Source organism: Lepidochelys kempii, chromosome 1 (genome assembly GCF_965140285.1).
Source record: "Lepidochelys kempii isolate rLepKem1 chromosome 1, rLepKem1.hap1, whole genome shotgun sequence".
Lineage (NCBI taxonomy): Eukaryota > Metazoa > Chordata > Testudines > Cheloniidae > Lepidochelys > Lepidochelys kempii.
In genome coordinates, this window is record NC_136380.1 from 156,760,114 (window position 1) to 156,786,572 (window position 26,459).

Below are 26,459 nucleotides of genomic sequence, written 5' to 3' on the forward strand. Positions count from 1 at the left end.
ATGGTGCAGCAGGATGAGGAGACTGAGTTCCAGTGTGGTACATAATGCTTCATGCAGTAGGCCTAAGGGTTCAGGTGGTTCTGGAAAGAAATGTTCATGGTTTCAGTCCTAATTAAGATACCAGTATTAAAAAAAATTAATCAGCAAATATGCATGAAGGACTCAGAGGACTGGCCAACAGAATAAGTAGCAATTGTAAAGAGTCTTTATGAAGGTGGACAGTAGGATTCTTACAGCATACAAAAGAAAAAATACCATTATTCCTAGTTCTAGTCTGTTATAATTATATCCGATGGCTGCAGCTTTCACAGCAACTCAGTGATAAGGATACTAGTTTTGAATATTTAGTTTTTACAAGCACTATTCCAAGTATGCCAAGGCAGTTCATCTATAAACGATCACTAAACACATACATTCTAGAACAGCTCTAGAGTAAGAAATCCAACAACCGGGTGGAAAAAAATCTACATAATCTTGAAGTAAAGGATGCTCAGGACCTACACCACCTTTGCCTTGACATCAGTTTCACTAATACTGATCAGTTCCTCACTTTAATTGAAAGTTGCTGTCAAGATTCAAATTTCAGATCCAAACTTCTCCACAGTGCAAGGATGTTTGGATTCTGGGTTTTGATCTGGGTACAGTTTCATTTGTATTTTAAAAACTCAGTTAGGAGCTGTTGAATGCTCCTGATCAAGTTTTCCAATGCAAAACTAAACTAAACACTGAATTATTCTCCTGAGGGAAATTTAGAGAACTGTACAGCTGCTTGTGAAATTTAAATACTTTCCCCCTTCTCTCTGTGCTATGGAAGTAATGAACCCTTCACAACTCCCTTCTGTGGTTTAGCCCACCTGCTTAGTTTCTATTGAAACAACTCAAGTGGGATTGATAAACAACTAACTCTCGCTTCAACTTTTCAATCAGAAAATAAAAATTGTCAGAGAATCAAAGCCCTCAGCAGCACTGAAGAGGGAGGAAAATCAAAATCAGAAGAGCAGTTCAGGAAGATAGAATTCTCCCCCCACTTATAACACTATGTCCACATCAGATATTACCTCCTTTTGTTAACTTAACAAAAAACAAATCCCAGTCTGTGCTTTTTCCTGAGAATACTTGTTTCTAGGACTTTTCCCCTGAAGGACATCTCCGTCATTGCTACTAGTTCTTTGGGCCTCAAAAAGCAGTCAAACATTTTTATGTGTCTGGATTGGAACTACCTGGTCTACTATTTTTCAGGGATGAGTCAGACTAGTTCCAAATCTCTATGCAGGACCCTAAAACCTCACACCCTATTGCAGGCAAATACATACTGCACTAGAGGGAAGTCCTGATCAATGCAGTTGAGGAAGGGAAAGAGCATTATGAAATGGCCACTAGAAATGCTAGAAAGATCAGCTATTGATGTACTTATTTAGATTTTTCTTCACAACTTGGCAGAGGTCTCACTCTTAAACCCAAATATTTTGAAATATGCAGCAGTATAATTATTTTCTCTTTCTGGAATGGTTTAACCAATCACAATCCAAGATTTTAAAGTCCTTTTAAAAATTAAGTCTTTATTAAGATTTCAGTAACATAGCAGGATAAGTTTAGACCAGGTTCCTTCCAGTTTCATCTAGGGGAAACCAAGTGCTAGCTCCCCAGGGACAAGTGATGTGTTGCTAATATTTTAAATCAAGGGGCTCCCACAGAAATGTTCTCATTCAGCCTGTAATAAATCCAGGTTCCAGGAGCGTGTGCACTCACAGGCAGGACAGGGGAGAAAAATGGGGACTATTAATGTTTTCCCATTTAAACAAAAGTACTTTTTCATAATCTTATTTGAAAAAGGCAATATCACTTTTTCCTTTTGTTAATGTTAACTTTGCAGGAAAACAAATGTCCTCACTGAGCATGGCCAGCAACAAAGGCCAACCAGTCTATATTCAAAAAATAAATACGGCAGATTATATATATATATATATATATATATGCATGCCTTCATATCCTGTAAGTGAAGGCAGATTTGTGTGTGTATATATATATATATATATATATATATATATACATACACACACACACACACACATATATACACACACAGATTTCTGAGAAGTTTCTTCTTAGTTAGATATAAAGCTAGGAAATTTAAAGTAGATATTTTATGTCATACTTTGCAATTGCTCATAAACTGCAGGTACATTTACTGTAAAAGTAACATTGCCACATTTTTACTTGGTGCAGGTAATCCAAATATTTCTCTATCATTGATATTTTGAAATAATCACATAAGGAAGACATTTGCAATACTTTAAATAACTAAATGCTAACATATTGCAGCTGTAACTAAGCCAAGTCATTTGTTATTGTATTATCAAAGTGTAATATTATCAGTTTCTTTACATCAGATCAGTTTACAAAGAGTAGTTTTCATACAATACTTTAATCCCAGCTGTTATACACTCCTTTTACACATTCTTTTCTGCCTATCACTCACTAGGCATGTTGGATTTTTTTGTTGTTCTAATAAATATGCTTAGAAGTCAGATTTTATTTCAGTTCTGGAACTTTAGATTTTTTTCCCCAACTGTAATAGACTATTATTTGGACTCGATAAAGTGTTGTATGTATTTTTTAGAGAAATGAAACTCTTACTGTACAAATCCTAGAACATGTGATGTAACGTACATCAAGTATGCAGTCCATATTCTGTTTTTTCCCCCTCATTCCTTACTTAAGCATAATTCTCCCTGAAGTCAATGGAGTTTTACCTCAGTAAAAATAAGTAGTCCAAGATTTGGCCTTATGTTTTCATTCTGTTGGATGCTATAAGCTATTAAAAATAGTAATACATAAAGTATACTTTCTGTATTGTTAATTTGTTTGACAAACACCAGAAATTAGACTATGCATTGCTTAACTTCAGTTCAGATGTGGCTTCTTGATCCCAAACTTGGTTTAATTCATTTTGGGTATTAGTATCTCAGCTCCTTTGGCAGGAACTCAAATTATGTTTTACTTCCTTTGTACAGAATTCAGAGTCATGGTTGTCATTTGTCAACTATATATGTCCAGCATTTAAAAAAATCATACTAATATGAGCGCATTGTCAGACAATGTTTAAACCTGCACACAGTTTAGTGGCAACATTTTTCAGATTCTAAACATTTACATTTCAAAAAACTAGGACTGTGTTCTACAGAGAGGCAGTGACAATCCAAAACCCCACAACCAATTATGTAGGGGTTGCTCTGATCTCGGTTTTTGTATGCACACATGCAGCCTCACCTTTAGGGCACCCCCTTGTGCCTGGTCATGGCTTTGTTAGGGAACTTTGTCTCTCATACAGCCCTGGTGGCCACTTCCTTGGAGGGCAGTCCCAGCTAATGTAATCTCTCAACTCCCTCTCTGGGTTTTCACTGGCGCAGCCTTCCATGCAAGTCATGTAACAGTTCATTCCTCTTCCAGGGTAACAAAAGGTCCAACTTAAAGTCCAAGTCAAATGCCCAAACTAGTAGCTTTTCTGACCTGCTCAGGCTCCACTGAAGTCCGTTGCCTCTTGCCGCTTCTCCTAGCTCCCTCAGAGCTTCTTTTACCTTGTTTCTTCCCTATCAGGATTCCCCTACTGTTTCCCTTTGCCAGAGACTCCAGCAGTTTACCCCTGAGGGTCTCCCTACTCCTTTTAGGCCCTATATCAGATCTCAGCCCCCAGGAGTCCACTGTATTCCCTGTAGGTTTCTGTCTCCTGATGCAGGCTCTAGCTCAGGGCTCCTTCACTACTCCCTGTGGGTGACTCAACCTGATTTCCTCAGGCCCTTTCTTAGAAGGGAAACACCCCATGTTCCTCCCTCCAGGCTCTTCCTTCCTTTACTGAGTGCTCAGTTCTATTTAAGTAGTGCTCTCCCTGCTTCTTCACCCCAGCTGGAGTCAGTCTTTCTAATTACCCATTACACCTAGCTGGGGGTCACTAATTAGCCTTAATGTTGCCAGCTCTTCAGTGAGGTTGAGGGGAAAATTACCCACATGGAATTTTAGGAAAGCTAATTGGGAGCTATTTACAAGTAAATGTACTGAATTTGTGAGTGATCATTGTGTGAGTGATGACATAGAGAATTTCAATGACAATATAATAAAGGGACTAATGGAAGCAACTACTGTAGCTAAGATATCGACGTACCCCCAAACTAAAAACTCACTTCCATGGTGGAATGAGGAGTGCAAAATGGCAGCTAAAGAAAGGAACAACATCTACAAAAATGCAAAAAATACAGTGATTAATGATGAACTAGTGAAGTATAAAGGAAGTAAGGCAATAGCACAAAGAATTATAAAAACATCAAAGACGAAGAGTTGGAGGAAGTACTGCAGGTGGATAAATAAAAATACCAAGACATCAGAAATATACAGGCAAATTAGAAGAATGAAGGGAATTCAGACCAAGAGTAGTAACATCCCAAGTCTGACTGGGACTGACAACAGTTAGAAGTTCTGATGACAAGAAAGCAGAAGTTCTAGCAGAAACTTTCCGAGGGGGTGAGTCATCATGAAAATCAAAGTACAGTTTTCCACCAGCTTGAAAGACAATTAATTGAAGAGACTCATGAACTGTTATGTAGTTGGGGTAAACATGAAGACACTGTACTGAATGAATGGTTTTGTATGTAGAAAACTTGAGAAAGCTATTGACACCAGCAAGAATATATCTTCAGGTAAACATAATATTTAAATATCTCTCTGAAAGCAGTTTGAAGAGTCTCTGAAATTATTTAATACTGTATAGGAAATAGGAGAGATACTGGAATGGTGGAAACATGCATAGTAATTCCAATATGAAAACCAGGCAAACTATCCACAAAAGTGGATGCCTAAAGACCAATTTCAGAGTAACAGCCGTGTTAGTCTGTATTCACAAAAAGAAAAGGAGTACTTGTGGCACCTTAGAGACTAACCAATTTATTTGAGCATAAGCTTTCGTGAGCTACAGCTCACTTCATCGGATGCATACTGTGGAAAGTGTAGAAGATACTAACCAATTTATTTGAGCATAAGCTTTCGTGAGCTACAGCTCACTTCATCGGATGCATACTGAAGTGAGCTGTAGCTCACGAAAGCTTATGCTCAAATAAATTGTTTAGTCTCTAAGGTGCAACAAGTACTCCTTTTCTTTTAAAGACCAATTCCCATTACATTGTGTCTGGGTAAAGTTATGGAGAGAATGGTGAATGAAAGATTGGTTGCCTATCTGGAAAACAATGGCATTATAGATAAGATTCAGAGCTGTTGTAGGAGGGAAAGATGCACTGTTGATCACATTGTTAAATTAGAAACTGAAATACAAAAATGTATGAGGCACAAATGTTTCATGATAGCTGTCTTTCTAAATATTGAAAAGATATATGTCTTGTTAGGGAGGGAAGGGTTGTACAAAGTAGGTGCATTAGGGGTAAGGGGAAGAATGTATAGGTGGATTAGAGTCTTTTTTTGAATAAAAGAACCATGTATGTTGCAGTTGGGAAAGTCATATTGAACATATAGAAGGTTAAAAATGGCACACCACAGGGAATTGTTATCAGCCTGACATTATTTAATATTATGATAAATGACCTTCCAAAATGAATAAGTTCCAGGGTAAGTGTCACGCTGTTTGCAGGTGACTGTGCTCTGTGGGTTGGGAGCAGGAATATTGAAGTGGCAGAAAAGAGAATCAACAAGGCATTATGAGAAACCTCTGACTGGAGAAGTGTGTGGCGTTTCAAGTTCCCCATTGCCAAAAACAAACGATTTGTCTTTACAGTAAGGAAAGTTACAAAGCAATGTAAACCCTATCTGTACACAGAGCAAATAGATATAGTTAAAAGGTTTAAATTCCTAGAGGTAATATTTGCTACGACGTCACTTTGGAAAGATCATATAAACTTTGCCAGAAGGTGGGAATGGGGGACAGGGAATGGATCACTTGATGATTACCTGTTTTGTTTATTCCCTCTGGAGCACCTGGCATTGGCCACGGTTGGAAGACAGGATACTGGGCTAGATGGGCCTTTGGACTAATCCAGTATGACCGTTCTTATGTAGAGTATGTTAAAGATAAATGTACAGGAAGGATTAACCTGCTTAAAAATCTTGCTGGGACTAATTGTGCGGAGGATAAGAAAAGACTGCTGATGATTCAGAGCCTTAATCAGAGCAGTTATTGATTCTGACTGCCAAGTTTGTGGATCAGCATCAAAATCAGAACTTAAAAAATTATATTTAATACAAACCCAGGCACTACAAATTGTGTGTGGTACATTTATCACAATACCTATATGTGCTACAAATAACTTATAGTGAAGTGCCAGTAACACTCTGAATGAAACTACTGGACATAACTTTCTGGGCCCAAGTTAATGGGAATTGCAGTGATGAAAGTACCAAACAAATGTGAGGACACTTGGGAGTTTGATAGGCGACCTATAGCACGTGATCTTGGAACCCACATGCTGTTCGAGTTAAAGTGTGAATGCAGAAGTTGAAAGTCAAGGAAAAGCTAAACAAAGTCAAAACTTTTAGTCATGGGAAAATTACCCATGGATGAAAAGTCACATGTCCAAACATGGATTTAAGTTTAGTTTATAAGCTTAAGAGTAAAAAAGAGATCATGGGTCAGTGGTGGGCAACCTGCATCCTGCAGGCTGCATGTGGCCCATCGTGGTAATCTTATTGCGGGCTGCGAGACATTTTGCTGACGTTGACCGTCCGCAGGCACGGCCCCCCACAACTCCCAGTGGCTGTGGTTAGCTGTTCTTGGAAAATGGGAGCTGCCAGAAGTGGTTAGAATTAGTACAGATGTATATACATGTAGTACCAGCTTGAATCCCAGTGCATATTGGGATAACAGGGACTGAAATGGTGGATAAAGCAGCTAAAATTACTATAAGAAATGAGAAGATTGACATAGAAATATCCTTGATTAAACAGGAATTTAAAAGCTTAGCACAGAAAAATCTAAAAGAGGTATGGCAAACCTATGGATTAATAAAAAAAGAGGAAGATGATATTTTGAATTGTGCCTTAGAGTTGGGGATAATGACATAGTTCCAGGCCTAGGTTGGAAAAATGAAGTGATTTTGTTTGGAATGCTAACACTGTGGCTTAAACATATCTTTTTAAAATAAACAGCGACAAAGACAGACTATGTGCACTTTGTAACGTGGAAGAAACAATTGATCACCTTTGATGAGTGTGTAAGGGCTTTGATAAAGAAAGAGAAAAGCTCTCTGAGGCAAACATCTGAAGGTAACAAAAGTTACATTATGTTGTTTAGTAAAAATATCAGGGAAATGGCATTATTATTAGAAAGGCGTTGTTCAGTTACTTGAAAGACACAGGGCAGAGTGAGAGAATATAAACCACTAAGTATTTAGGAATTGTACTTGGTGGTGGCTATATTCAGTCAAGTCTGCTTTGCCATTAAAACGAAAAAGAAAAGAAAAGTAAAAAGTTGAGGCATAGTTGCTAAGTCCTGGGCAACGCTGGGGCTGGCTGGTCTCAAAGGGCCAGCCAGCCCATGACAGATCTATTTAATCTAATTGGGTAATGTTCAGGGAAAGAGGTTCAGATCCCATAAGTGGTTCTGGTTTCTTTCTGATCAAAACAGAGATGGGGCAAAAACAGGAGTCGTTTTAGCTTTACAAAGTTTCATCAGCTGGAGGTTTGTTTTTGCAACCCCCAACCCAGGAGTAGCTCAGAACTGGGTCTTATTATATCCCAACCCCCAACAGTTGTTTGGGTATGGAAGAGGAATGGACAAAAGGTTCCAATTTGGAATTGGATTGTATTATGGAAAATATATTTTAAATCACTAGTTTGATAGGCTCTACACAAATAAACAAAAGTTCTCATTTCTGAGGTATATGTGCATATCTGAAGAAAGAATATGGACCATAACATTTGGTTTTGATTATTGGCTCTGCACTACAGTTGATTTTTCAGCACTGTTTCCAGATCTGGGCTGACATCAATGATAATAGTTAAAGCTGCAATTTTGTCATGGCTGTGGCATAAATTATGGATTCCACAGGTTTCACGGGTCTTAAAAAACTATCCAGGACTTTTGCCATTTGAGGACTTTTGCATGTGAGTAGGCAGATAGGCTGGGAAACAGCTGTATTAATTTAAATGGAAAGGCCTGAGAGGAGCAAAATTGAAGCCTACATTCCATGCAAGACTTCCAGAGCAGGAGTTCTCAGACTCAGAGCTAGTGGTTTATTATGGGGAGTCATAAATACTACAGCTTCTCTAGTTTTGGTGATGGAGAGGCATGTCATACAGTTCACATACACTGTTATCTTTACACAGGCTGAGGCAGGAAAGCAGAAATGAAGAGCAAGCACCAGTAGCTCTGTCCACGTTTCTGTATTGGTGCTGCTGACTCTGGGCATCTGAACTAACAGGTACAAAGGGAGAAGTTTTCAAATATTTTTATGGCAAAATAAAGGCTATTTTGATTTAAATAATGTGATCTGTAACTCTTTTACTATACGCTTGTGACTTTTGCCTTCCCCAACCTCAATGGCCAGATAGTGACCATTTGTATGGTTTACTGTGACAAACCTCTAGTCCTAATGACAGTGTGGAAGGATGTTATGGTATTAAAATACGCTGTGTATTTTAAAGTTTTTAAACTAAACACTCTTGTTATTTTCAGCTTCCTCAAAACAAGGAGGAAAATCCCTAGTGTTCTACTAACTGGAAAAGGACTATATCAGTAAAGGAAAAATGTCAGAACTCTAACAGGGTTTTACTAAACATAATCTTTAAAAAGGTTTTAACACTGCTCTTTGAAGACCTCTTTTATATTATGGAATTTCACCAGGCTTCATTCATTTCTGTCACACCCTAGTTTCTCATATGCTTATACTGCTTCCATTACTTTTCATTGGACTGTTTTCATGCTGTAGTTCCTAGGTCACCTGCTAAAGTTTTGATTCTGCTTTACTGCTACAAAATCATCGGTTAGAGTCTGTTTTCAAAGAGCAATTTTGCTTATTCTGAAATCATTTTACTGATGACCAGTTAAACCTAGGATTTCAAGATTTCTTTGGGGTTGTTAGGCTCAATTTTCTGATGTTTAATAAAATGCTGAAATCTTTGTTCCTGTCCACTGGGGCAATTCTACTGTTGCTCCCTAATATGGTAGGGAATGCATTTGGAGAAAGAAAGCTTGGTATGTATGCTTCTCATCTATGAAATCTATTAGTGACCAGTATTCAGAATGCTCTTTATCACCTATCACTATGATTTTTCCTCAAGCTAATTAATCTTTTACATCAGAGTGAAAAATCCATCCTCTTAATCTATCCTGTGTACGTGCTAATAAATTAATAGACAATCTGATGTAGTTTTGCACTATATGATTAGGATTTAGACTAAGAAAATTGTTTAACTGTAAAGAGAATAAATGTTTTCATTGCTTGTCCAAAGTGTTATGGTCACAAAATATTATATAAACGGCTAGATTCAAAAACTTCATTGATAAGATATTCAGGAGTGCGAGAGATTTCCCTTTAAAACCATTGGAGCATTATATTTTTTTAAATGCCCAAATGCTAGAAACTCTCAAATTCAATGGGACTATTCACATACTATTTAACATGAAGGGATGGTCTAGGTATATTTGATCCTGACTCAGAGCAGAGGGCTGGATTAGATGGCCTCTTGAGGACTCTTCCAGCGCTACATTTCTATGATTCTATGATTGAGAGAGACAGAATCTAGCCCTATATCAGGAAACCAATAATATTAGCATGAGACAGTGTTATTGTCTTTGCCTAACTTGAAGCCTGTGGATAAGTCTATTAAATGGCAAAAAAATCTTTATTAATGCAGAGTTAAGGTTGCCCAGTGATAGCTTGTTTCCTTCCAAAATGTAGAATTCGGCCAAACTCAAACTTCTCCAAACCAGGAAATACAGAGTTAAGGTAGATGCTCTTGCATCCTTAACTTTGCCCCCCTGGAGCTAGCAAGAGCCACTGGGAAGATTCTGCTGTACTCAGATTACATTTCTCCAAAATAAATAAAAATTAGGGCTGGCGATTAATCATAGTTAACTCATGCGATTAACTCAAAAAAATGAATTGCAATCAATCGCAGATTCAATCGCACCATTAAACAATAGAATAAGAATTGAAAGGTATTAAATATTTTGGATGTTTTTCTACATTTTCAAATATATCGATTTCAATTACAACACAGAATACAAAGTGTACAGTACTCACTTTATATTATTTTTATTACAAACATTTGCACTGTAAAAATGATAAAAGAAATAGTATTTTACAATTCACCTCATACAAGTACCATAGTGCAATCTCTTTATCGTGAAAGCACAACTTACAAATATAGATTTTTTTTTGTTACATAACTACACTGAAAAACAAAACAATATAAAACTTCAGAGGCTACAAGTCCACTCAGTCCTACTTCTTGTTCAGCCAATCGCTCAGACAAACAAGTTTGTTTACATTTACGGAAGATAATGCTGCCCACTTCTTAGTTACAATAGCACCTGAAAGTGAGAACAGATGTTCACATGGCACTTTTGTAGCTGGCGTTGCAAGGTATTTAAGTGCCAGATATGCTAAACATTCGTATGCCCCTTCATGCTTTGGCCACTATTCCAGAAGGACATGCTTCCATGCTGATGACGCTCATTAAAGAAAAATGTGTTAATTAAATTTGTGACTAAACTCTTTAGGGGAGAATTGTAGGTCTCCTGCTCTTTTTTACACACATTCTGCCATATATTTCATGTTATAGCAGGATGGCCTAGCATGTTGTTCATTTTAAGTATATTTTCACTGCAGATTTGACAAAACACAAAGACGGTACCAATGTGAGATTTCTAAAGATAGCTACAGCACTCGACCCAAGATTTAATAATCTGAAGTGCCTTCCAAAATCTGACTGGGACAGGGTATGGAGAATGCTTTCAGAAGTCTTAAAAGAGCAACACTCCGATGTGGAAATTACAGAACCCAAATCACCAAAGAAGAAAATCAACCTTCTGCTGGGGGCATCTGACTCAGATGATGAAAATGAACATGTGTTGGTCTGCAGTGCATTGGATCATTATCGAGCAGAACTCGTCATCAGCATGGACACATGTCCTCTGGAATAGTGGTTGATGCATGAAGGGACATATGAATCTTTAGAGCATCTGGCATGTAAATATCATGCGACACCAGCTACGACAGTGCCATGCGAATGCCTGGTCTCACTTTCAGGTGACATTGTAAACAAGAAGCAGGCAGCATTATCTACTGCAAATGTAAAAAAAAACTTGTCCAGTGATTGGCTGAACAGGAAGTAGGACTGAGTGGACTTATAAGCTCTAAAGTTTTACATTGTTTTATTTTTGAATGCAATTATTTTTTGTACATAATTCTACATTTGTAAGTTCAACTTTCATGCTAAAAAGATTGCACTACAATACTCGTATTAAGTGAATTGAAAAATACAGTTCATTTTATTTTTACAGTGCAAATATTTATAAAAAAAAATACATATAAAGTGAGCACCGTACACTTTGTATTCCATGTTGTAAGTGAAATCAATATATTTGAAAATGTGGAAAACATCCAAAAATATTTATATAAAAAGTACTTTATTATTGTTTAACAGCACAGTTAATTTTTTTAATTGCTTGAGAGCCCTAATAAAAATCCCTTCATGGGCAGATTTTCCCCAAATGTTCACAATTCATTCTCAGATTTCTGCCCAGAGTGGGTTTCAGATTTCAAAGTTGCAGGCTCAGAGATGTGTGAAGTGGCCTATTCATCTGAATGAGATGTTCTCAGCTGAAAGAGAATATCTGATGGAGATGCATACATCCTGAAACAAAATCTTGGAGATAAGTGAACTGCTCAGTTCATGTCAGTGGGTGATTCCTTCTCCCCTCCATTTCAACCCCCCCTCACCCTCTGCACCCCTGTCCTGGAGAGTTTCTGATTTGTGTCAAGCATAACTGTTCTCAGCGCCTCACCTCAGCAGTGTGTTCTTGGCATAGGCGCCAGCTCCGTGGGTGCTCTGGGGCTGGAGCACCCATGGGGAAAAATTAGTGAGTGGGGTAGGGGTGGAGTTGGGGAGGGGCCGGGGGGTTGAGCACCCACCGGTGCCATTAGAAGTCGGTGCCTATGGTTCTTGGTGTATGCTCTGAGCATGCCTATTTTGATCTACACACCCAGGGAGGCAGGGGCAGGGCTACCCCACGTCTGGACTCCTGGGTCACATAGGGGAGTAGGGAGAAAGGCTCAAACATCCCCAGAAAGTCAACCCCCTGAACCGGACTCTCTTGAGAACATTAGATCCCCAAAGATAAGCAGGGGGTCCCTGACACACACACAGGAGGCAGACACACCCAGAGAGACAAGGCTCCCCACATCCCAGCTCACATGGGGGGGGGCAGAGAGAAGGGATCAGAGGAGCCCCTAGATCCTGGCACACAGAGGGGGCTCAGACACCTCTGGGGGAAGGGATCCCCAGATCCCAGCATATATAGAGGGTAGGGAGAGGGGCTCAGACCCCCCCCCCAGATCCTGGCACACACAGAGAAAGGGAGAATCTGGGGCTGACAGTTGCCCCTGCCTCTTTACTCCCTGAGTCCCATTGTCACTCACCCCCATATCCCCTTCCCAGTATCCCTCTCCCCCCACCTGAACCTCCCCCCAACCAGTCTAACCTTTTATTTTCCCCAAAGGGCTCATGTTTTATTTTCCCCATGCACTCTGGGTGAAATCCTGGCTCCTCTGAAATCAATGGGAGTTTTGCCATCGATGTCAATGGGACCAAGATTTCACACAGTCTCAAACCCCACTTTTGAAATGTCTCATCACAACAGCTTGACCAATCAACCTCAATTTTATTTAAAGGGGAAAAAAATCCCGTCTTGATGAGGACTACACTTGAGAAATGTTATGCAAACAGGGACTTTTATCCAAAAAGTTGAGGGCAGGGGGGTTGCTCAAAAGCTTACAATGGAAGCTACATTACAGGCTTAATTATAGAGTCATTATCACGACTCTATAATACAGTTCTTTGTTATAATCACTAGTATGAGCATATTTCCTCCAGTGCTCTTCAGGGGGAGCGGGCCGTTTATCACTGTTTCTTGTTTCTGCTATTTTCTCAGCTGCAGCGATAAAATGAACAAGAAAAGTCATTTGCACAAGGTGGATTGGATATCTGTTAACATGCATGCTGATTTTATGGTGGACTAGGAAGAAGCATAACTTCAAGAGATCAGTGAAGAATCCTCTTAAAGTTGCATTTATTTACATACCTTATATGACATTCAGTTGACTGAAGAGAATTGATTAGCAAGAATGCTGCTAAACAGCAGTCCCGCTACAGGCACCATAGCGAGCACTGCAGGTTGATTTTACTCATCAGTGCCTTCCTACAGCCATTCTGAGTCAATTCTACACAAAGAGGTGGAGTATACTAAATTGAGTTTAGAATAAGAGGAGAAAGTTGCTTTCCACTGCGCAGAAGCCTGAAAGGTGAGCTGAGATCATTCATAAAAAGATCTGAGATTTATTTGATATTTTATTGTTCTCCAGTGAATTCTTTTTTTGCTGTGAAATATCCCAATTTAGCTGGTGCAGATTACCTCAAATATCATAAAACAACTGCAGCAAACTAGGAACGTCAGAGCTGCCACTATGCTGTCCTGTGTGCACGCTGTGGCAATGTGGAATTTTATGGACATGAGCTGAGACAGAACTCAGATTTCCCCACTCCAAAAGCACAAGGCCCTGCTCAACTTGACCTATTAACAGCAACAACAACAACAACAAACAATAATAAAAAAAAATCTGTCAGCAGTATAGTACCTATGACATAGTCAAGCAGTTCTGATTCTACCATGTAAAGGGTAGAGGCACTGCTGGTCATTAAAATACCCTCTATACCAGAGGAAAGTGTAGACTGTATTACTTTTTAAACTATTCAAGAAAGGACCGCCACCTCTAGTTCACTGGTACCTGCTAGGGAAGATTTGGGCTGAGAGAGCCTTGAAGAGCTTGCTGGTGAGGAAGACAGACTGGTGTGGCAGGGAACTGGCACACGGTCTAATCTCTAGCAAATCTCTCACTTGCTGAGGCAGAGCAGTAACATAGTGGCTCACAGCTCTGGATATCTCCAGCAGTGTGTTACACGTCCCTCACTGTGGTATACATGCAGCTCCCAAAATTATGCACGGTACACACACAAGATATTTTCTCTCTTTTCCTTCCAGGCAGTAATTACTGTATGGGGTTTGGGGTTTTGTTGAGGGAGTTACTATAGTAAGACCTGCTCAAAGCGCTGGACTTTGAATTTTGCTTTGCAGGTGTTGACACTCATGGTTCATCTTTGTTAGACATGTGCATTTTGGGTTTTGGTTGCTATTGGAGAATATATAATATGATCAGCCCAAAATTATCCAGAACATTTTTTTTTCATTTACAAACTAAGGGCTAGATTATTATACCATTTCTCATATGGAATAGTAGCTTACACCATCAATAGTCACTGAAGTCAATGAAATACTACTCAGTAGGCTCAGTTATGAATCCTGCTGTGTATTCACACTGGGAAGTAGGACACAAAAAGAGAACCTAGCTGTGTTTCTTACAAACAGTATGTAGCATATAGGAATAAAGGAGAATCCCCTTAAACAGTTCGTGAGCACTCTTGTGGTGCTCAGTGTGTTCTATGCTTTGAAAATATCCAGAAACCAGTTAGCAAAGCAGTATGTCTACAGGTAGGCCGGGCGTGTTTGTGCATAATTTGTAAACACAGTTATTTAGGACCCAGCTATGCCCGTGTTACTTTTTCATATTGTTTCATGCTGTCATCAGAAAGTGTTCATCAGATCATAAAGTGCTAGTCAATTAAAGAATGTTTCCCCATTGATTCCTCCCTCTATAAATACTTCTCTGGACTAAACAAACCCAATTTTTTCAGTCTTCCCTCATAGGTCATGTTTTCTAGACCGTTAATCTTTTTTGTTGCTCTTCTCTGGATTTTTTCCAATTTGTCCACACCTTTCCTGAAATGTGGTGCCTAGAACTGGACACAATACTCCAGATGAGGCCTAATCAGCACAGAGTAGAGCAGAAGAATTACTTCTAGGATCTTGCTTACAACACTCCAGCTAATACATCCCAGAATGATGTCTGCTTTTTTTGAAACAGTGTTACACTCATATTTAGCTTGTGGGCCACTATGACCCCCCAGATCCCTTTCTGCAGTACTCCTTCCTAGGCAGTCATTTCCCATTTTGTCTGTGTGCAACTGATTGCTTCTTCCTAAGTGGAGTACTTTGCATTTGTCCTTATTGAATTTCATCCTAATTCCTTCGACCATTTCTTCAGTTTGTCCAGATCATTTTGAATTTTAATCCTATCCTCTAAAGCACTTTCCACCTGTCCCAGTTTGGTATTGTCTGCAAACGTTATAAGTGTACTTTCTATGCCATTATCTAAATCATTGATGAAGATATTGAGCAGAACTGGACCTCGAACTGACCGCTGTAGGACCCCATTGGATATTCTCTTCCAGCTTGATTGTGAACCGTTGATAACTTCTCTCAGGAAATGGTTTTCCAACCAGTTATGCACCCACCTTATAGTAGCTCTAGCTAGGTAGTATTTCTCTAGTTTGTTTATGAGAAGGTCATGCGAGATTATATCAAAAGCAGGACCTCCCAGAGGATTCAGGGGGCCTGGGGCAAAGCAAATTTGGGGGCCCTTTAATTAATTAAGAGTCTTTTAAATTTTTACTCACCCGGCGGCACTCCGGGTCTTTGGCGGCATTTCGGCGGCGGGTCCTTCACTCGCTCTGGGTGTGTTCAGCCGAAGACACTATAGAATACTATATTCTCGTGGGGGCCCCTGCTGGGCCTGGGGCAAATTGCCCCACTTCCCCCCTCCCGCCCCAGGCGGCCCTGATCAAAAGCCTTACTAAAGTCAAGATATACCACATCTACCACTTCCCCCCCCTTTCCACAAGTCTTCTTACCCTGTCAAGGAAAGGTATTAGTATTTGACACAATTTGTTCTTGACAAATCCAAGTTAACTGTTATTTATTGTCTTATTAACTCCTAGGTGTTTGCAAATTGATGGCTTATTTATTTACTCCATTTGTTGGATCATATTAAAGAAGTTCTGTATTAAAATCACAAATGAGTTTGATTCCCCAGAGTTTAAATTCCAGGGTATTACTAATTAAGAGGTCTCTTGGTTTTTGGTACTGTTTCTCTCCCTCTATGTGTGAAACTTGCAAGCTGCTAATTGTGTTAGTACATTCTAAGACAGAGTCTGTTCTCAAAGCAATTCACAGAGAGAGAGACTCAAAGCAATACTCTAACAACAGAAACAGCACCCAGATTCTCCCCGCCCTTTTGTTGTATTAACTATTGTGATTAAAATAGAGATAGAGGATGTATGTGGATGGATGCTTGGTGTGGATAATAACTGAATGATCAGGGAGGTGCCAGCCTAAGAATCCAGTGTCCATCGGCTGAAGAAGGCGTCAAGTGGAAATAACCAGAGGACCCCCCGGAGGGCAGACTGGAATCCACCCAACAGCCTCAAGAATGGGAGAACCAAAGAACAAGATAACATCTTGGAGCCGTCAGGAATGTGCTATCTGCTGATTGATTCAGCAACAGCATGATGAAGCAATTCCCATAGACTGCCATAGGAAGAAATTCCTATAAAAATAGACTCTAAAAAGTGAGAACTTTGGGGTCTGATTCTACAAACCAACTTCCAGGAGCATCAGATGAGCATCTGACAAGGCCCTGCTCCCTCCTCATGTCCAGGCCACCTGGCCAGTGGCTTGGCATGAGCAACTCTAAGGCTGGTAACTATGATAACAACCTTGCAGAACCTGTGTGCGTGGGTGTGTATGTGTGTGTGTGTGTGTTTGTATGAATGAATGTGTGAATAAATATGAGATTGAATGGAATGTTATAGCTATAACTAACTGCTTACTATGATTCTTTCTGTATTCACAATAAATGTGGTATTTTGCCTTTTTCCCTTTAATAAGATCCTGCTGGTTTTTATTTTATTGGTACAACACATTATCTTTCCAGGTACTGAAGTTAAGCTGACTGGTCTGTAATTCTCTGGGTTATCCTTATTCCCCTTTTTATAGATGGGCACTATATTTGCCCTTTTCCAGTCCTCTGGAATCTCTCCTGTCTTCTATGACTTTTCAAAGATAATCGCTAATGGCTCAGATATCTCCTAGTCATCTCTTTGAGTATTCTATGTTGTATTTCATCAGGCCCTGGTGACTTGAAGACATCTAACTTTTCTAAGTAATTTTTAACTTGTTTTTTCCCTTTTTTAGCCTCTGATCCTATCTCATTTTCACTGGCGTTCACTATGTTAGATATCCAGTCGCTACTAACCTTCTTGGTGAAAACCGAAACAAAAAAGTCATTTAGCACTTCTGCCATTTCCACATTTTCTGTTATTGTCTTTCCCCCTCATCCAGTAATGGGTCTACCTTGCCTTTGGTCTTACTCTTGCTTCTAATGTTTTTGTAGAATGTTTTCTTGTTACCCTTTATGTCTCTAGCTAGTTTAATCTCGTTTTGTGCCTTGGCCTTTCTAATTTTATCCCTACATACTTGTGTTATTTATTCATCCTTTGTAATTTGACCTAGTTTCCTAGTTTTTGTAGGACTCCTTGTTGTGTTTCAGATTATTGAAGATCTCCTGGTTAAGGCAGGGTGGTCTCTTGCCATATTTCCTATGCAGTGGAATAGTTTGCTCTTGTGCCCTTAATAGTGTCTCTTTGAAAAACTGCCAACTCTTGTGAACTGTTTTTCCTCTTAGACTTGCTTCCCATGGGATCTTACCTACCAACTCCCTGAGTTTGATGAAGTCTGCCTTCTTGAAATCCATTGTCCTTATCGTGCTGTTTTCCTTCCTACCATTCCTTAGAATAATTAATTCTACCATTTCATGATCACATTCACCTAAGCTGCCTTCCACTTGCAAATTCTGAACCAGTTCTTCCCTATTTGTCAAAATCAAGTCTAGAACAGCATCTCCCCTAGTAGCTTTCTCCACCTGCTGAAATAAAAAATTGTCTCCAATGCATTCCAAGAATTTGTTGGATAATCTGTGCCCTGCTGTGTTACTTTCCTAACAGATGTCTGGGTAGTTGAAGTCCCCCATTACCACCAAGTCCTGTGCTTTGGTTGATTTTGTTAGTTGTTTTTAAAAAAGCCTCATCCACCTCTTCTTCCCAGTTAGATGGCCTGAAGTAGACCCCTACCATGACATCACCCTTGTTTTTACCCCTTTTATCCTTACCCAGAGACTTTCAACAAGTCTATCTCCTATTTTCATCTCAACCCCAGTGCAAGTGTATACATTTTTATTATATAAGGCAACACTTCTTCCCTTTTTTCCACATCCGAACGTCGTACAGAGGGATTCATAACTTCATATATACCATTAACACATACATTGTACAATGATTTTAATAACTAGTGTGTTATTAGCTTTCAGATGATACCTCACAAGGCATATTTTGTACAAATATTATTGCATTAATGAGCAGGGTGTGAATACAGGGAGTGGCTAGGGTTACAGGGCATTATATAACAAAAATTAGAAAATGTTTATATTTATATTTTTTTAAATGACATTCATCCTGGTATGCTGGGTCAGTGAACAATTTTCTCGGTGAAACTCATTAGAAACACTAACACATCCCAGTGCAGAGAGTCCACAAAATGGTATGAACTCCACCTTAACCCTTAATATTTTTTGCTAAAATTTTACTTCTGTGTTGTCTCTATTCCAACCTAATTTACAGTATAAAGGCTTTTTTCATCCTTAATTCCCACTTCCAAATTTCCTTTCTGTATGGAAATATAATCCCTTTTTTGACCCTGGAGCCATCTGAAAATCTAGCAAAAGTGAGGAGAGGGACACACAATATTGTACCACCTGGAATGCTTATATGTTAGCACCACATTCGCTGATTGGCTGCCAACAAGACAATGAGACACTGACTTCAGTGGGATTGTACCAGTGTAACTGACGGCAGAAGCTGGTCCAAGAGTCCAAGGAAAGCTTCTTGAAAGAGAATCCATAAGAAATCATTTGTGGTTAATGAGCTACAACTTGTAAATGCTGCAAACTGGCCCAACCATTGTCTGCCATTTGTACATACTTCCTCTTAGGATAAAGATTTAACTTTGTGAAAGGGGCAGAATAGCAAACTCGTAAAACAGGTTCTCTAATTTCTTATCACTGGTTACTAGACACACTGCAAGCCCAGTGAATCTTGTTATAACATTTGGTGGGGGGAAAAGTGGTGTCATTTAAGACATAATCCAAGACTATGAAATTTAAAGCTATTTAACCTTGTTATAATTTATTTACTAAATGGAATGAATTCTCTTTTTCTGTTCCTTCTTTTCTTTTCCTTCTGTGAAAGAGGCTGCTATGGGACTAGACATGATTATCCTACACATATTGAGAACAGTTTGCTGCTGAAAGCATTCTGTGTCAACACAGGAGAGAGGTCAGCATTTTATATAATCCAGTTTCTATTGTGCCCTCTACAGAAGATGTTTATGAAGGCCCTGAATCAGCAAGTTACTTAAGCACGTGCTTAACTTGGAGCAAGAATAGTTCTACGGCTGTCACTGGGACTAGTCACATGCTTAAAGCTAGCCATGTGTTTAAGGAGTATATTGAATTGTGGCCTTAGGATGTGGTTCAACTCTCATTAGAGTCAAAAGAAAGACTCCATTGATATCAGGGGGAGTTGGACTGAACCATTATTCGACTTTTTTTAAAACACCATGTCCCTGAATTCTTCAGAAATTGAATCAAACACTGCTCTCAGTCATCCATGTAAACCCATGGCCTATTGCTTTTTGGCTAAATCTGAGAGGCAGGTTTCAAAAGTGGACTTGGTAATTCCTTCTCCTAGGGCCAGTAGAGACTGAGCGCATAGTTGATATGATGCCAATAGTGTAGGGAAGGAATACACATTACACCTATCTTCTGCTCCATTACATAATGTATGGGCATGTAATTTGGAGAGCCCGTATCAGAGTTAGTCACATACTATTTATTGCATTAATTATTCTAAAAAGTTGCCATTTTTCAATGAATAATTTATTTGACAGATCAGTTTCTCTGGTAACGGACCAGCTGTAGTCCACAGCACAAGCTTTTAGAAAAGTGGAAAAAATAAAGAAAGTACACAGATCCAAGAGTTCACACCCACTCCACATGCACGTGCCAGCAATGTAGAAAAAGCAGCCCTAGCCCTTAAGAGACGTGATTGATTATACAGAAGACAGAGAGACAAGGTGGGTGAGGTAATATCTTTTATTGGACTAACTTGTGTTGGTGAGAGAGACACACTTTCGAACCACACAGAGCTCTTCCTCAGGTTACCTTGTCTAATATCCTGGGACCAACATGACTACAACTACACTGCATACATACAGAAGAGAGAGAGTGAGGAGAGCTGGCCCAGAGCTTGGTTAACTAGAAGAGTGGGAGAAAATCTCATCCTGAGTTCCTGCTGCAGCCAATCTTGCCTGGAAAGAGGGGAATGTCACTCCAGAACCACAGCTCAGTCCTGCCCAAGTGAAGACAGGACAGGAGATTGGTTACAGGCCACCTGGTTACCAATTGACCTGGCCTGGGGAGATTGCTGGGAGAAAGACACTGGAGTTAGGAAAGGACCAAATGATGCTTCGGCAATTGCCGGAGGAAGCAGGCCCAAACACAGCCTGAACACAGGGCTAAGGGATCAGCCCAGGGAGCTGACTGGGACACAGCTTCAGGCAGGTTGGAGAGTGGCCTAGAGTCTGCATGCTGAGCATATGGACAGACATCAGGTGACACAGCAGAGACCAGGGTTCACCCCTCCAAGCTTGCACCACACCTAAGCACTAGAGATGGGGCTCCCCGGGCTTGGTTCCATCTAGGGTTTTGTGGGGTTTTTTTGTTAGAAACTACTTACCAACTTCAACCCAAATTTGAGAATAGTTTCTGTCCCTCCCCCCACCATGCATTTTTCAGCTAATTTACTATTTGCCAAAAATTTTCACCCAGCTGTAGCCATAACTACCTCACTTAGCCATAACTACCTCACCTGTCCAGCAAGAGTTCCTAAGATTTTTAGTGTGCACATCCCTCAGCTGTATTGGCACACCAGCCCATAATCGCTCTGATTTATTCTTTAAAGGTATCTTTAAACCAAAGATTTACACTGTATATAAACCCCATTGCAGTATAGGTAAATAATCAATAGTTTAAATAGTACATAGGAACATAAGAATGGCCATACCAGGTCAGATCAAAGGTCCATCCAGCCCAGTATCCTGTCTACCGACAGTGGCCAATGCCAGGTGCCCCAGAGGGAGTGAACCTAACAAGTAATGATCAAGTGATCTCTCTCCTACCATCCATCTCTACCTTTTGACAAACAGAGGCTGGGGACACCATTCCTTACTCATCCTGGCTAATATCCATTAATGGACTTAACTTCCATTAATTTATCCAGTTCTTTTTTAAACTTTGTTATAGTCCTAGCCTTCACAACCTCCTCAGGCAAGGAGTTCCACAGGTTGACTGTGCGCTTGTCTTAAACGTGTGATTACGTAACTTACAGAGTTTTAAAAATCAAAATCTGTGTTTATGCTATAGATTAAGTGAACCATTATGGTTTATTTTGAGGTGGGCTTCTATTTTTTAAAAAGCTTTTCAGTAGTGATAAAGTTATTAGAAATCAACAAAAGCAGAGAAGTTCAAAGCCAAGGCTGATGATACATTCATAACTTATTATGTTGGGCCTAATTATTGCAGGACTGCTGGCCAGTGCATAGTAATTATTTACTGTAAACTGAACCATGGATGGTGGGGAAACATTGCTTTCTGTTCATGTTATTTTTGCTGTACTCTATTGGCCTGTTTGATTCCCATGTCCTTTATTTATTTATTTGTTTATTTTGGAGTTCGTACAAACCTGGAAACTCAAATGCAGAACTCTCATGCAACAACAACAATAAAAAACCAGGCTGTTCCCCCGCCCCACTCCCAGACCCCCGTCTGAGGCATGATATGAATATCTTTTTACCTATTAGCATTACAATGTACAGTTCTGGCATAAACTACTTGCTGCATTTAATGAACCATCTCAAGCAGTCCCTGGGATCTCCAGGAGCCAGTCTAGGAGCCAGTCTTATTTCTATTTGTAGAAAGTGTGTGTTGAACAAAGGGAGCTGTGTGGAAGGAAGGACAGGGTTTTATTATATTAGACATATTGATCCCTGATATCTGTTGGCGTCTCTTTTGTTTTCTGTGGCACAAGGCCAGAGGCTCCTCTTCTAACCTCTTTTTGGGATACATGTACAGTCCTGTCCTACTACCGGATCAGTGGTATCTGGATATGTGTATAAATCATTTACTCTCTTGTTTTATATTTTTCATCATTAATGCAATTTAGATTGTGAGCTCTTTGGGGCAGGGACCATCATTTGCTTTACGTCTGTACAGTGCCTAGCACAATGGGGCTTTGACCTAGCTAAGGGCATTAGGTGCTACTCCAATATAAATATTAAATAAATAGTAGTAATAGTTCATTATAAATACCTAAATTATAATGCTGGCTCTAATTTCTTTTCTCTAACTTATATAGCTATTAATATCGCAAACAACTATTGGTATGAGTACTCTGTAATGCAGTCTCAGAGATACTTTAGTGTGGCCACATGGAATAGCACTGCACAATGGTAACAAATATCTCTAATGGAATTTATAATAGCTTGTTTTCATAATTTATAATAGATTCTAATCTGCCCTGGTCTGAACTGTAAGATGCCCATCAGTTCTAACCAAAGACGACCAATTCTATATTTTCATGGCACTACAGTAATTGCAGGTTGTTGGTCTCAGCTTGAACATCACAGCTGTTATAATCTATTAGAAGATTTCAGGAAGCTGTAGGTATATCAGCTACAACTACAACTACAACGGCATGCATCCGATGAAGTGAGCTGTAGCCCACGAAAGCTCATGCTCATATAAATTGGTTAGTCTCTAAGGTGCCCCAAGTCCTCCTTTTCTTTTTGCGGATACAGACTAACACGGCGGCTACTCTGAAACCAGCTACAACTATGTGAGCTGACATTCACTATGGCCATGTAGAGGTCTCATTACGATCAACACAAAGCATTTGATTAAAGATGAAATCAGAACTCTAGAGCTCTCGCTTCTATTTCTCTTATACTAATAAAAATAGTAGAAACATTTGAATGATTTCTAGATTGGCTTCTTTTTGCCTGTTGGGTCATTTATCATCTTAGTACTTTTGACCAAGGAACAACTCTAAACTTAGACTTGGAAGAATTCAATTTTTACCGATAAATGATAATAAAGGTCGACTTCACTGTAAACACTCAAGGTGATGGAAAAAATATTTTCATCAATAATTGATATTTACAGACAAGCCAAGTAAGAAAATGCTGCTTGAGAACTTATTAGCATTTGATTTAAGGATATTTACTTTGTATATTTTGGCATGTCATTTTGGCAGTATGTGTGTTAAAAGTTATAAAGCTTTAACTTTTCAAATCCCAGCATCTGTTTTTAAATAATGTTTCTGTCTTGCTTGCACATACACACACACGTTTCAGCAAGTATGAAAATTTAAATTGATAAAAATAGAAACTTTAATACAAACATTGATATTCATTGAAATCATTTTTTAAAAATTAAATCCTGCCAACTCATCTATATATCTAGCAAAAACTGTGGACCTAATCGCAAGGCTATTGAACACCCGCAACTCCTATTGTGATCAGTGGGGGGTAGTGGATGCTCAACACCTTTCTGAATCAAACTCTTGGTCTGCAGCAGATAGATGGTAAAATCAGGAATTGGTTTTGATTCACAGGCTGACCACAAATTAGCTTTCAGAAACCCATGCTACACATCTTGAGGATCTCACAGTATGAACGCAGGAATCAAAGCAATTTGGAGAAAAACAAAAGTACATTTTTGTTGTGAATGACTGGGTAATTATACTGTCTACCTCAAATTCTAGAGCTGTGCAAAACATTCATACCTACACAGCTCTCTTCAGGGCTGCCTGCTGCCACCATGGTAACAGCCAGCCCTGCAGGGAGAGCTCTCAGGGATGGAGCACAAGTTTAGGGATGAGAAGGAGGTGACAGCTGTTCTGGGTTTGGATGGCTGGAAAAAACAAAGGGAGAGGTTTTCAAAGGTGCAAATGGCAGGCAGGTGTCTATCTGCCGTTTGTGTCTTTGCAAGTCTCCCCTAGGGGGACGCAATCTGACTTTTCACAATATCCTTTTACCACAGATGATAATCCTGCCATTATCAGAATCATTAGTCTTATTTACCCCCAGAGGCAAAAGCTAATATCTGAGATTCCACAGGCAAGACAATAGTTTGTAATATTCTGGTTTTTTTTCAGTTGATAATGAATATTTAAAAAAAAAAAAAAAGAGCTAGGAAGATCAGCCAGCGTTAAAAAACCCATAAAACAAAACATCAAGACCCTGGTGATGTGCTGAGTGTGTCTCAAACTACTTTAAAGATGATGTCAGAGAGAAAAAGTGACAACTTTCAGTTACAGAAGCTACCTGCTAGATTTTCTCCTTTTTTTCAAAGCATCACTATTTTATGCCTTTGCTTATTTTTCTCATTTTAAAATGCATACTATTTCCAGAGGGAGCCTCATTCATTAATTAGTTTCACCTATATAATCTCCTAATCCATCTCACTACTTGGCATCTGTATACTCCAGGAGTGGCTATGAGCAAGAACAGCACAGAGGAAATACCAGGCTCCAATCAATCAGCAGGGACCAGTCAAGAAAGTGATCAGTCAAGTGATCACCAGCAAAGAAAATACATTTACTAATCAGTCTCAATAAATGGGCACAGAAATGAGACGAACATTTTTAAATGTTGAATATAAGCAGACTGAAGTAAAATGAAGATATGTACACACATTTCTATTTTAATCATCGTATTACACTTATATTTCTTAGTTAAAGGAATTCTCCAGAATCACAGCTATTCCATCTCCCAAATGACTAACACTCACTCTCTCTAACTCTAGAAAACTTTATTTCCTAATCTTCTCCTCCCCCTACTTTTTTCCAGGCATTAATTTTTTTAAACGACAAAGAAAGAATATTTTTAAAAGATGAAGAAAAAATTGCAAAATAGAAACAACTTTCTGTGGAATTCCTCTGCTCTTTTTTTGACTAGCTCTACCAATGAGTTCTGATATTGGTTAAATAAATTCTAAGTCCACGATGTTGTGTAAATGGCCATTTATTGATAGGGAAAAAAAACAAAGAAAAATATTCTACTAAATAAAGAGTAGTTCACATGAGAACTCCAGGAACCACAGGACCTCATTAATGTACCACCAGTGTTCAGGAGAGGAGCCCTCTGCTCCAACCCCCATAGCTGACTCCAGCCTGGCTGCCCATCCACCTGTAGCAAGACATGCCCCCCCTCTCAGAAAGTCTGGAGACCCTACCCTGTCCTGGGGAGGAAGTTCCCTCACAAACAGAGTTCACAGTATACACTTTAAAAACAAAGTCCTACTCAAATTTTTCTACCCTATAGGATGAAAAGAAAGTGGACACATCCACTTGCCTACATCTGGCTGCTCCATTCTCAGGGACTCTTGAACCCAGGCACAAAGAGAAAAGATTGCCATTCCCTGGCTCAGACTCAGCTCCTGAGAAACTGTCTGTTCCCCTCTTCCCAAGTATTTCTCAAATTCATCCCTGCAGGAGAGACATCGTGTACTCCAGGGATGATGAGGTGCTCACCCTACCACAATATGTAATAAGATGACAAAACAACTTGGCCAGGCGCTTCAGAAAATGGAGCTGTTAAATCTAAATTGAATTTTTATACTGAACTCTTTCATACACATTATAGACACAGAGTTGGCTTGAAAACACAGAGGAGAGGTATATTCAGTGAGCTGTGACTGTAACATTACATAACAAAACTCATAGTGCTAGATTACCAGAATAAGATAGGATTAAATCTAGATCACCGAGAACAATACAATGGCTCCAGAAGGCCTCACTTAACACTAAGGTGCTGAGCAATTAAATGACTAAAGATACTGTCACCTGAGCACACAAGAGAGCAACATTTTAGGCAACAATATATTTAAGAGAAAATTACCCTTAAAACTGAAAATAGAAAATCCAAACACTGTAATGAATGAATTTTCACTAGTGTTTCTGCATATATCAGAGTGCTGGTCCTCAGCTAGTGTAAATCAGCCCAGTAGTACCATTTACTTCAATGGAGCTAGGCAGATGTAGGCCAGAAGAGTCTCTGGCCCACAATTTATTTCTCTTTTACATCTGCAATGTGGAAATACATAAGATGTTTT